Raw genomic sequence first — 11,242 nt, 5'->3', positions numbered from 1 at the left:
CCACAAATTAATTCATTTCTGACAATTTTACCCTCCCATTTAAGAAACCCAATTAATTCCATCAGCCTTAAGCCCGTACCCACCCCTCTCTCTCTCTCTCTCTCCCCGATCATAGTTTCTCTCTCTCCTCGACCATAGATTTTTCACGTCTTTGGTCTCTGCCTCCCATTCCGACGACCATCGGCACGACGCTCTCTCTCCCCCCATCCGATTACGGCGACCACCGCCTCCGATCTGGTGAGATTCCAAGTGATCCAAGCTTGCAAAACCTCAAAATGGCACCGCCATGCCTAAAGACGATGAAGCTCCGATCGGAGCTACCTCACTGGAGTCCAACTCAGATCTCTTTGATTCTCTACTCGTCTAAAAAACCGATACTCGCAGTGAGGCTTTTGGTTTCTCTGTGAACTCGACCTCATGCTCATACTTCGGCGGTGAGATTTCGTGCGGGTCTGGCAGATTCTTAGTTGGATCGGAGAGTGAGGTTTGGTCGAGTTTAAAGAAGACAAGCTTCGGCGAATCCAATTCAAATCCTAGAAGACCCTTCTAGACTTCGGTTATTATTTGCCGCTCCTAAATTTAAATCCTTTTGAGTAGCTATTGTATTGTTTTGAGCTATGGTAATGAAATTGGATCTTAATTTTACGCCTCATTGTTCAATTTTGATGTTATGGTATCTACGTTTCTGATGGTGTTTTATTCTGGTTTGTGTTTTTGTGGTTGAATTCTGGCAATATTTGTCTTGCCTTACATAATTTCAGAAACAGAGCAAGTGAAGAGGTTTTCAATGTTGGTGAGAGTAGCTTTCGGAGTTGGTGAGAGTAGCTATCGATTTTGGTGAGAGTAGCTTTCGGAGTTTGTGAGAGTAGCTATCGATTTTGGTGAGAGTAGCGTTTGTTGTTGGTGAGAGTAACTTTTGGTGGTGATGATTGTAGCTTTTTGCGGTGATGATAGTAGTATTTGACGTTGGTGAGAGTAGATTTTGTTGGTAGTGAAAGTAGTTTTTTGCGGTGGTGATAGTAGCCTTTTGCGTTGGTGAGAATAACTTTTGTTGTTTGTGAGAGTAACTTTTGGTGGTGATGATTGTAGCTTTTTGCGGTGGTGATAGTAGCTTTTGAGTTGGTGAAAGTATATTTTGTTGGTGGTGTAAGAAGCCTTTTGCGGTGGTGGTAGTAGTTTTTTGCGGTGGTGATAGATTTTGGTGGTGATGATTGTAGCTTTTTGTGGTGGTGATAGTAGTTTTTTATGTTGGTGAGAGTAGATTTTTTTGGTGGTGAAAGTAGTTTTTTGCGGTGGTGATAATAGCCTTTTGCGTTGGTGAGAATAGCTTTTGTTGATGGTGAGAGTAGTTTTTGATATAGAAGTAGCTCCCTAATGTTAGTGAGAGTAGCTCGTTGGGGTTGGTGACAGTAACTTTTGTTGTTGGTGAGAGTAACTTTTGTTGCTGGTGAGAGTAGCTCTTGCTGTTGGTGAGAGTAGTTTTCTGGTGTTGGTGAGAGTAACGTTTGTTGCTAGTGAGAGTAGCTTTTGGTCTTGGTGACAGTTAGGGTTGTCAATGGGTCGTGTCGGGTTGGGTTCATGTCGGGTCAAGGTATATGTCGTGTCACAAGAGACAAACTCAAACCCAACCCATTTACTAATCGTGTTGAAAATTTAATTCCACACCCAACCTATTTATTAGATGGGTTACCCGTTTAACCCATTTAATAAATAGATCGTGTCGTGTTGGACAAAATGACCCATTTAAGGGTTAACACTACGGCCCATTTAACTAAAAAAATGCATAAATTGATTAAATTCATTAAAAACTCCATAAGACGAAGAATATAAATAATTATATATAATTCATAAATAATTAAATCCAATAATGTTGAAGCAAAATATTTCAAATTGTCCGATCCTATAATCAAATACTCCCAACTTCCAAAATTTCAAGAAGAAGTATAGCATAATCAGGTTATACGGGTTCACTTCGTGTTGGCGGGTTGATCCGCGGTCGACCCGTTTATTAATTGGGTCATGATAGGTTGACCCGCGCCCGACCCGCTTTTTAATCGTGCGGGTTCAACCGGCTTTATTTTGTACGGGTTTCGAGCCATGTTATCGGGTCGTGTCGGAATTGACAGCCCTAGTGATAGTAGCTTTTGTTGGTGGGGATAGTAGCTTTTCGTTTTGAGGAGCATAGGTTTTTTGGTGAGGAGTAGTTTTTGTTGTTGGTGATAGTAACTTTTGTTACCTCGCCGGAGGTTGCCGGAAATCTCACCAGAGTACCTTTTGTTGCTAAGGACAGTAGCTTTTGTTGCTAGTGATAGTAGTTTTTGTGACCTTGTCGGAGGTTGCCAGAAATCTCATCAAAGTAGCTTTTCGTGTTAGTGACAATAGCTTTTGTGGTCGCTGGAGTTCGCAGGAGGTCGGCCAGAGACCCGCCGGAGTTGATCGGAGACCTCGCCGGAGAGGAGAAAGAGAATGATTGTTGACTTTGTACTCTAGTGGCATTTATGTAAATATGTTAGTTTTTAATATCCAAAATATAACACCTTTTTTAATCTAGTGGCCTTATGAGTGAAAAAAAACTAGTTGGTGACCTTAAGGCTAAAAGAACATTCAAAGATGCACTTATATGTAATTAACCTTTATTACTATTAGAATTCATCCTCTATATTTAAAGGTAAACAGTTAATTTTAATTATTCATAATTTTTATCTTTTTTTTTTTTTTGAAATAACGGTTGGTGTAGCTGTCCTTAAGCCTTCATTAATAAAACTGCTAAATACAAAGGGGGGACATAAATTCTAAACCCCGAACAATTAGTAACGAGAGATAATAACATGAACTTCCACTAACCCATGTATTCAAACATGCACCAACTAGCAAGGGTTGACATACCAGCAAATAACTGGGCAACTCCATTTGATTCACAATAGTGACATACCGAAAAGATAAAGCTCATATAAAGCCATAAGACAATAAAATCTGCTTTCCCACTATGCCGTCGACCAGAACTTCTGATGACACTTTGTTTCATCTTACCACTATGTGGTGACCCGAGTGGGTATACCACAGCACCGTAATATTAAGCCAATAGGAGCTCGGTATATCGTGGACGTACCGTAGACCTACCAACTTAATACTATAAGGCCTTTTGAAATACGAATTTTAGAAAATATGAGACAAAGAAAACTTTTAAGAAAGGACTTTCGATCAACAACCCAATATTCAAATTAACAAGTCTGGAAATGCTTCAAAATAAAGTAGGCAAGTGCACTGTGACGCCTTAGGGCTTTACATCATAACTGAAATGAAAAGAGTTCTACAGCAACAATGAAACAAAGGGTGAGGCACGCTCCCAGGTAGGAGGACCTCACAGAGTTCAACTGAGCTCAACATTGAAAGAAAAGCCAGTAAATTGATAGAGTACCAAAAGGGAAGAACTTCAAGCAACAGGGACAGCAACACACGGACTCGGCCAACGACCCACTTCTAATCCAGATCTTCCGGAGTGACCTCGTTGTAACCTGAAATGTAGGGGTGAGCATTTCCTCCTCCCTAGCCCAATAGTGGCCGACCCAACCTTAGTTAGGTTTGAAAACTAATAAGTAAAACATAGCTACTAGAATATAGATTGCTCGCATTTGTAAAATCAAGTAAAACAAATGTAAACAAAAATAATCATCGTTGTCCTTTTTCAGGAAATCATATGCAGCATGGTTCACACAACTTGGAGCTCCGAGATACTTACCTACCGGCTAATCTAAAACCATCGGTGACCGACCCGGTTCGTCATCCTTCTAGAACCGGCCAACTACTCTGTAGTCCTTATGACTACAAGTAGCGAAAGTGTTCATTTCTTGGCCTTGAGTGTCCTATGACTGGTTCACAGTCGGTACTCACCCTTCCTCGAAGCACATAGGAGCATAGCCCCCTCCGGAGGTTCACGGTTATCGACACCGTGGGATACCTAGGAATCAACACGTCTAGGTCCTAGTCACTTTCAGGTCACAAGTACAAACATACAATGGGGTACGTACAGTATCTCAACATGCAAGACTAGCCTCGGTTTTTGCAATTAGCAATTATCAGTTATGAAAACACAGATATCACGAGGCATCGACTAATGAACAACAAAAAATGTACTTGCAGGCAACATACTATTATACTAGAGCATTTCACATATATAGAAAAGCCTCTACCAAGGAAGGGACAGCTCACCCTACCTGGAAATGTCAGCGTATTCCACACTCTAGTGTTTTCCGCTTAAGCTTCCTTAACGATCGTGTTTCTGTTGAGCAAAAATTGTAAAAAAAAACACACAAAGTGTAAAATGTCACCCAACGTAATTTCACTCGTATTCATTAATAGAATAGAGTTTTAATAATTTCGGGTTCGACCCATTCAAGACAGAATGTGTCTCTTAATTACAATCCCTTGTTACAAGGGAAACACCCTTTGATTCCATTTATAAAGAAACCAATGTGTGGTTGTTTGTTTTTGCGGCTGCACCCGAATTTTGAAATGAGTTGCCTACGTACCCGGGAGGGGATCAAGCCACTCGTAGTTCAAGAGTTCCAATGAGTGAATGACCCATTGGAAGGCTTGGATTTTGGGATATGAATTGTGTTTAGGATGCGGTTGCATCTAGTTCATTTGATTCCAGATTGCCTACATACCCTTGCGGGATCAAACCACATGTAGTTCTAGCATTTGGGATTTAAATGGGTAGATGACCCATTTATTTTTGGATTTGTGTTTGAGATATTTGTGAGGGTTTAGAGCCCTTGAATTTGCTTTTGGGTAATTTGGGAATGCTTTGATTTTTCTGGTGTTTGGGTGAATTTGATTGGTGGAATTTGAGATTTGTTGAATTTGACTGGTGGAGTCAGGGATTTGATTTGAATTTGTGGTTGCATCTAGTGGGTCGCTAGATTGCCTATATACCCTGTGAAGGGATCAAACCATTGTAGTTCATGGTGAATTTGACTGGTGGAATTTGGGATTTGGATTGGCTGAATTTGACTGGTGGAGTCAGGGATTCGATTTGAATTTGTGGTTGCATCTAGTGGGTCGCTAGATTGCCTACATATCCTGTGAAGGGATCAAACCATTGTAGTTCATACATTGTATATTTGGGATTTTTCTTGGTTTTGTACCAAAAAGGACATTTTTAGGTTCCGAAGTATTTTTTAACGAAACCAAAGCTCGGGAATTTTGAAATGTAAACAGCATCATGTTTTGCCGAATTCTTCAAATGGGCCGAAATTTTGAGGTGGGCTTTGCTTGTGAGTTATGTTGTTTGGTCTATACCAATCAAGGCTTTTGGGCCCCAAATTTGATATGGGCACCCGTAATGTCAAGTAAACTCCGAGTCGCACATTTTAAATTTTGTCTGGACCCCGGAGAAATTTTTGGGAGACTTGTCTGATGAAGAAAGCCAAATCTGATGTACGTGACTTGGGTGGCAGCTGATTAGAAGACCGCACTTCATAGATGTTATTTTTTTTTTCCTCAGGCCCACGTCAAATTCACTACACGTTTCTTCAAACTCGGCTGAAGCGGTGCCACGTTCCCTTCAATGACATGTTTCGACTCCTTCAGTTAGTAGTGAGTAGCAGCAAGCTCTAGACTTCATGATCTTTCTAAAGATGACTTCTTTTTATTCTTAGAGTAAACATATCATCCAACCAAGAAAAGAGCAATTTGGAGTCTTGGTCTGGGAGTGTGCTTTCTCGTTCTTTTTATTTGTAGAACAATAACAGAACGCCCACCACCTATTCGATGAAAGGCAGAGACAATCTTTGTAGCATTTTTTTTTGTGCTAAATTTTGGCAGAGGTAGTCTTGACGAGCTTTGTCTCATTGACTTTTACTTCTTCCTTTCTTGATTCCACGAACAAGGATTAATTGAACCCAGCCTTATATTCTTCTTTAATGGTTTGAGGCAACATATTTCAAGAGTCCAGAACCTCTTGACAACAAGCCAATTTCGATTTGGCTTATGCATAAGTCTACACATTGTCTGCAGCACCACCGCCACAAGGAGCTAAGAACCTCTTATCTTTAATTATCTTTTAGCAAATAGAAGCTTTTGTCACTTGTCCATTGCTTCTGGTTTCACCCTTTGCCGCAACACACTTATTGAACAAAACTCATGCCTTCATATATTAGTTTTACCCATTTGTCTCATTCACCTTGATTGGACTTTCATGTTTAAGCTGGAAAGCCACCGCCAAACTTCTTTTCTTTAGCTTTTTTATGGCGGCAAGTTCAAGCCTTTGACTTTGTTGTCTTGTGCATGTATTAATTATATCTCCATGTGTGGTCTACAATACCTTGATCGCAAAGTAAGCAAACAAAAGCTTTAATCTTTTATTATATTATTTAGTAAGACAAAGGCTTTTTTTCGTCGTCCATCAAGTGTTCTTAGTTTCTTTACTCTCTGTTTCATCTTTGCAGCGACACTTCTTGTTGGTTCTCGACAACTTTTAATTTATTTTTTTAATTCATTTGTTGCACTTTGTTTGGAATCAGGCATGAGGCTAGAGCAAATTTGGAGCCAAGCATCTTTGACGCGTTGCTGGAAACTTGAGAGAGTAAGCATCATGCTATTGGAACTCGAGAGAGAGCAAGAACGCCGCTGGAATTTTAAGAGAACAAGGACTGCATCGTTGGTATTTGGAGGGCCAACAAGAGACAATAGGGATTTGAAAGAGCAAGCCCTGCATCACTGGGATTGATTTAAGAGAGCAAAGCCTGCTGCCTGGATTTGAAGATGATATGGTACCCAAAGGCACCACCAGAGCTTGACGACAACCTGGTACCCGAAGGTACCGGACGGAGCTCGAGGATGATATCGACACCCTAAGGCACGCAGTGTCGGAGCTCAACGACAATATCGGCACCCTAAAGCACGCCGTATCGGAGCTTGAGGATGATACGGCACCCTAAGGCACGCCGTGCGGGAGCTCGACGATAATATCGGCACCCTAAGGCATGCCGTGTCGGAGCATAACAGCAAAGGAAAAGATGCAGATCGGTGAAAGCCTCACCCTCTTCTTTCTCGCTTTCTTCCTCTCCTCGGCTGCTGTCCTCTGCTTCTTCACGGTCTCTCCTTGTTGCCATAGAGTAAACTCTTTATATATAGAAAACTTTTGTTTTGCCAAGATGACGTGATAGTGATGGAGTTGGACTGAAACATATTGTCATCAAGGCTAAGAGTTTGTGATTAATTTGGAAACAATAACTCCACCTTTATTAATGTGTATACTTCAGCTTCATTGTTGTATTCTTCTACTTCTCTCTTTTGACAAACCTAGGGTAACCCAACAGTAGATGTCTAAGAAGCGTGCCTCTTTTACGCTTTTTCCTTTACCGAATATATTATGGGCTTTTGAATTTTTTTTGGTTTCAAACAGTTTCCTGAACTATTACTTAGTTTGTAAGTAATTATTCAGGTAAACATTATAACCAACTCTAAATAATCGCGCATACTAAATCTTTTTTATTTCAATGAGGCCATTTATTATTTCTTTGAGTTAATTACATATAAGTGCATATTTGAATGTTTTTTTAGCCATAAGGCCACCAACTAGTTTTTTCCCTCATAAGGCCACTAGATTAAAAAGGTGTTATATTTTGGATATTAAAAACCAACATATTTACATAAATGCCACTAGAGTAAAAAGTCAACAATCATTCTCTCTCTTCTCTCCGGCGAGGCCTCCGTTCAACTCCGATGGGTCTCTGGCCAACTTCAGGCGAACTCCGGCGACCACAAAAGCTACTATCACTAGCATCAAAAGCTACTGTGGCTAGCAACAAAAGCTACTCTGATGAAATTTCCGGCAACCTCCGGCGAGGTCACAAAAGCTACTATCACTAGCAACAAAAGCTACTGTCACTTAATAAAAGTTACTCTGATGAGATTTCCAGCAACCTCCGGCGAGGTCACAAAAGCTACTGTTACCAACAACAAAAGTTACTGTCACTAGCAACAAAAGCTACGCTCCCCAAAACCATAAGCTACTATCCCCACCAACAAAAGCTACTATCACCAACACCAAAAACTACTCTCTTCAGTAACAAACGCTACTGTCAACAACACCAGAAAGCTACTCTCACCATCATCAAATGTTACTATCAACAACGCCAACAGTAATAACCAAGCAAAACAAAAGCTACTCTAAGAGACTGAAAAAGCTATTCTCAAAGACTAACAAAGATATGAAAATGTAAAGAATACAACCAAAATAAAATGCTACTGCAATTGAAAAATGAAAACATATTCAATGCTACAAAAAGTATGCAGAATTCAACAATGATATAACCATGTAAAAGCTACTTCCATAGTTGTAAAAAACCACTACCATAGTTGTGGAAGTCTATTACAATAGTTGTATAAAACTGCTGTCAATGTTGTAATATTGTCATTTTTCAAATGACCATCGTTGATGTTTCTTGTTGTCAAGCTCTACCACATTAGCTAACCATAGACATTATTTTGTCACCTTCAGCATCAGACTTCATTTCAACATTTCTTGGTTGGCTGGATGATCTCTTGGTCAATGGAGGCTTCAGTACTCAAATTCACATGAATTTCGGAATCTACTACTGCAAACGCAAAGGGAAAGAATTCTGCAAGAAGATACAACAAAATATTAGTATTTGAAATGCAGACTAAAAACAGCAGTGTGCCACCGCACTACAAAGTGGCACTCTTTATCAACCATATAATCAAAAACAAGCAATCTAAAATTCTACTAACATAGATACAGAAAGCTACTATGACACATGTACAAAGTTACTGAACAAGTAATAAAAAGCTACTGACATAGATACTGATTGCACAAAACCAACTGATTATCCATGTTGATAGTGTAACACAAATCCCAAACAAGAAATGCTAGAGATATGAAATCATAACAAAAAAAAAATTCATTTAGAATCATGCTTTTTTAATTTGATAAGCTACTAACAAAAGAGCACTTGAAATCAATAAAAATGAAAACAAAAAAGTTATTGACATCAGATTGAAAAGATACTAACACAGAGATAGAAAGCTACTATCACTGTTTTGAAAAGCCGCTAAAACAGTTATAGAAAGTTAATGACTTGAAATCAATAAAAATGAAAACAAAAAAGTTATTTACATCAGATTGAAAAGATACTAACATAGAAATAGAAAGCTACTATCACTGTGTTGAAAAGTCACTATTTATAGAAAGCTATTGACTTGAAATCAATTAAAATGAAAACAGAAGCTATTGACAATATCTTAAAAAGAGACTAACATAGACATAGAAACACTGCAGAATATAGTCTAGAAGAATCGCCTTCAAAGACAATAATCAAGCAGATGAATGGATTGGAGCAGAGTGTCACACCCATTTGTTGCAACATTTTTGGACCATATATTATCTAGATTTCAATAACAAAAATTAAAGGAGAGCCGTCCTTAGAGAAAAGAAAAGAAAAGGAAAATGTAATAAGAAGAAGACATGTTTAGATCACCTTCACGCTGCTTCCGCTCTAATCTCGCCTTTTCTTGTTGCATCTTCAGTAGATCACTTCTATTACCCTGCATATGAGGAAACAATATTCAGCGAATCAATGGTATAAGAGCAAACAATATCCTACGTAGTTAATCTAAAATGCTGCAAACCAATGCATCCAACAGAACTTGCATGATCTTTTATCAAAAGATAAGCTTACTTGACCAAGTAGACTTTTCTGTTGAGCTTTCAGAATAGTATCCGCAAAGTACTCTTCAGCATTGCAGCACGGAGAGCCTTTTTTGGTGATAGTGGAACATTAAAAATAGGAGTGCTCCATTCTAGACAAAATTGACGACAATGAATTAATAATATGTAAAATGCCAAGTTGAAGGGTTAAAGGAAACAAGACTCAATCCAGGCATTGCTAAGGAAACTGACCTTCTCCAAAAGCAACATCTGTGACTGGGGTTGTAAGCTCAGATCTGGGACATATGGTTTCCTCATCCAACGCCAACCAAACCAAAACCCAATCATATCAGACATTTAGAGTTACCCCAACTCAACAAAATAATGCAAATATATAATGTGATCTTCGAGACCAGCTTGAAATACCTCAACCACATAACCTAATCTACTCTAAGTTCAATTGTCCAAAATACAATGAAACCTTTCCATCACTAATTGCTATAATTGAAACTCCAAAGCTTACGGGATGAGTGATCCGATACTCTACCTCAATAGAAACTCGAATGCCCAATCCCGCTGCAATTTTGGCAACACAAATTTTACAAAATTTACAAATTAGAAACCCTAAATCAACACTAATTTCAATCAATTCAAAATAAACAAAAGAAGATTCAACTTACAGGAAAGGGACGGTGACGTCCACCGCCGTGAGACGGAGGAGCGACCAACATTTGATCGTGTTGACTTGGAGTACAACGACGACAACGGCTGCAGAGGTCCGTACATCGGCTGTGACGACGAGGACAGGTGGTAGGGCGGGATCTTTGCGCCATAGGATGAGGTTTTCCGGTAGTCGTAATCCATTACTCGGAAATCGAAGATGAAATCACTAAGAAGAAGGAGAGGGTTTTCGATTTCGCCGCGAACAGGCTCTGCTTGCTGTCGCCGGGGCCTCGCCACGGCCACTGGAGGATAAGAGGAGAGGTCGGGCTCAGGCTCCGGTTCTGGCACGAGTCACCAAGGCATCGGCTCCTGAATCGCAGACGAGAGAGAGAGAGAGAGAGAAAAGACATAGAGAGATCTGTAATGATGCAATTGGTTTTGTCAGTTGAAAGGGTAAAATTGTCAGAGACGAAATAATTTGAACATCTACCCAAAGGCTTCCTAGGCCCAAGATAAACCCCTTCGACGCATGTGAAATGCTCCAACTGTGCATTGCAGCACAGTGCCTGGCCACTTTGACAGCTTCGGGATTCGAACCTAGGTTGGGGAGCACACCCAACTGCCTCCCGGTATGGTAGTTTACTGTCTGACTTCTTCGAGCAAGGAAGAGAGGAAACAGATTTATAATGTTATTGTATCATGGTGTTCATATTCTCAGAGTTTTATTTAGCGCTGTGTATTGTATTTTCTGACTCAAAGATTTATAGTTTGATTTATTTTCCAGGCAACCTTCTATCCAGGTCTATGTGAACCAATCTCTCAAGGCGGATTGGGCTTTGATATTGTGTCAATCTTTCTGTGTCAGAGATGTGGTCATCTTTCCTTGAGAATGGTCCAGACCATGAT

The 11,242-nt window shown here is 39.8% G+C and overlaps 1 long non-coding RNA gene across 1 annotated transcript; it reads right to left on the bottom strand.

The window, feature by feature from the left end:
* Positions 1 to 8,232: 8,232 nt before the first annotated feature.
* Positions 8,233 to 10,772, bottom strand: LOC133717349 (uncharacterized). Its single transcript, XR_009849548.1, has 5 exons — positions 10,354 to 10,772; positions 9,926 to 10,249; positions 9,705 to 9,825; positions 9,504 to 9,570; positions 8,233 to 8,627 (listed from the first exon to the last, which is right to left on the bottom strand). It is a non-coding gene; the product is annotated as an uncharacterized LOC133717349 (long non-coding RNA).
* Between the last annotated feature and the right edge of the window lie 470 nt (positions 10,773 to 11,242).

The sequence above is a fragment of the Rosa rugosa genome, chromosome 6 (assembly GCF_958449725.1).
Source record: "Rosa rugosa chromosome 6, drRosRugo1.1, whole genome shotgun sequence".
NCBI classification, from domain to species: domain Eukaryota; kingdom Viridiplantae; phylum Streptophyta; class Magnoliopsida; order Rosales; family Rosaceae; genus Rosa; species Rosa rugosa.
This window is presented reverse-complemented; position numbering and strand designations above follow the sequence as displayed.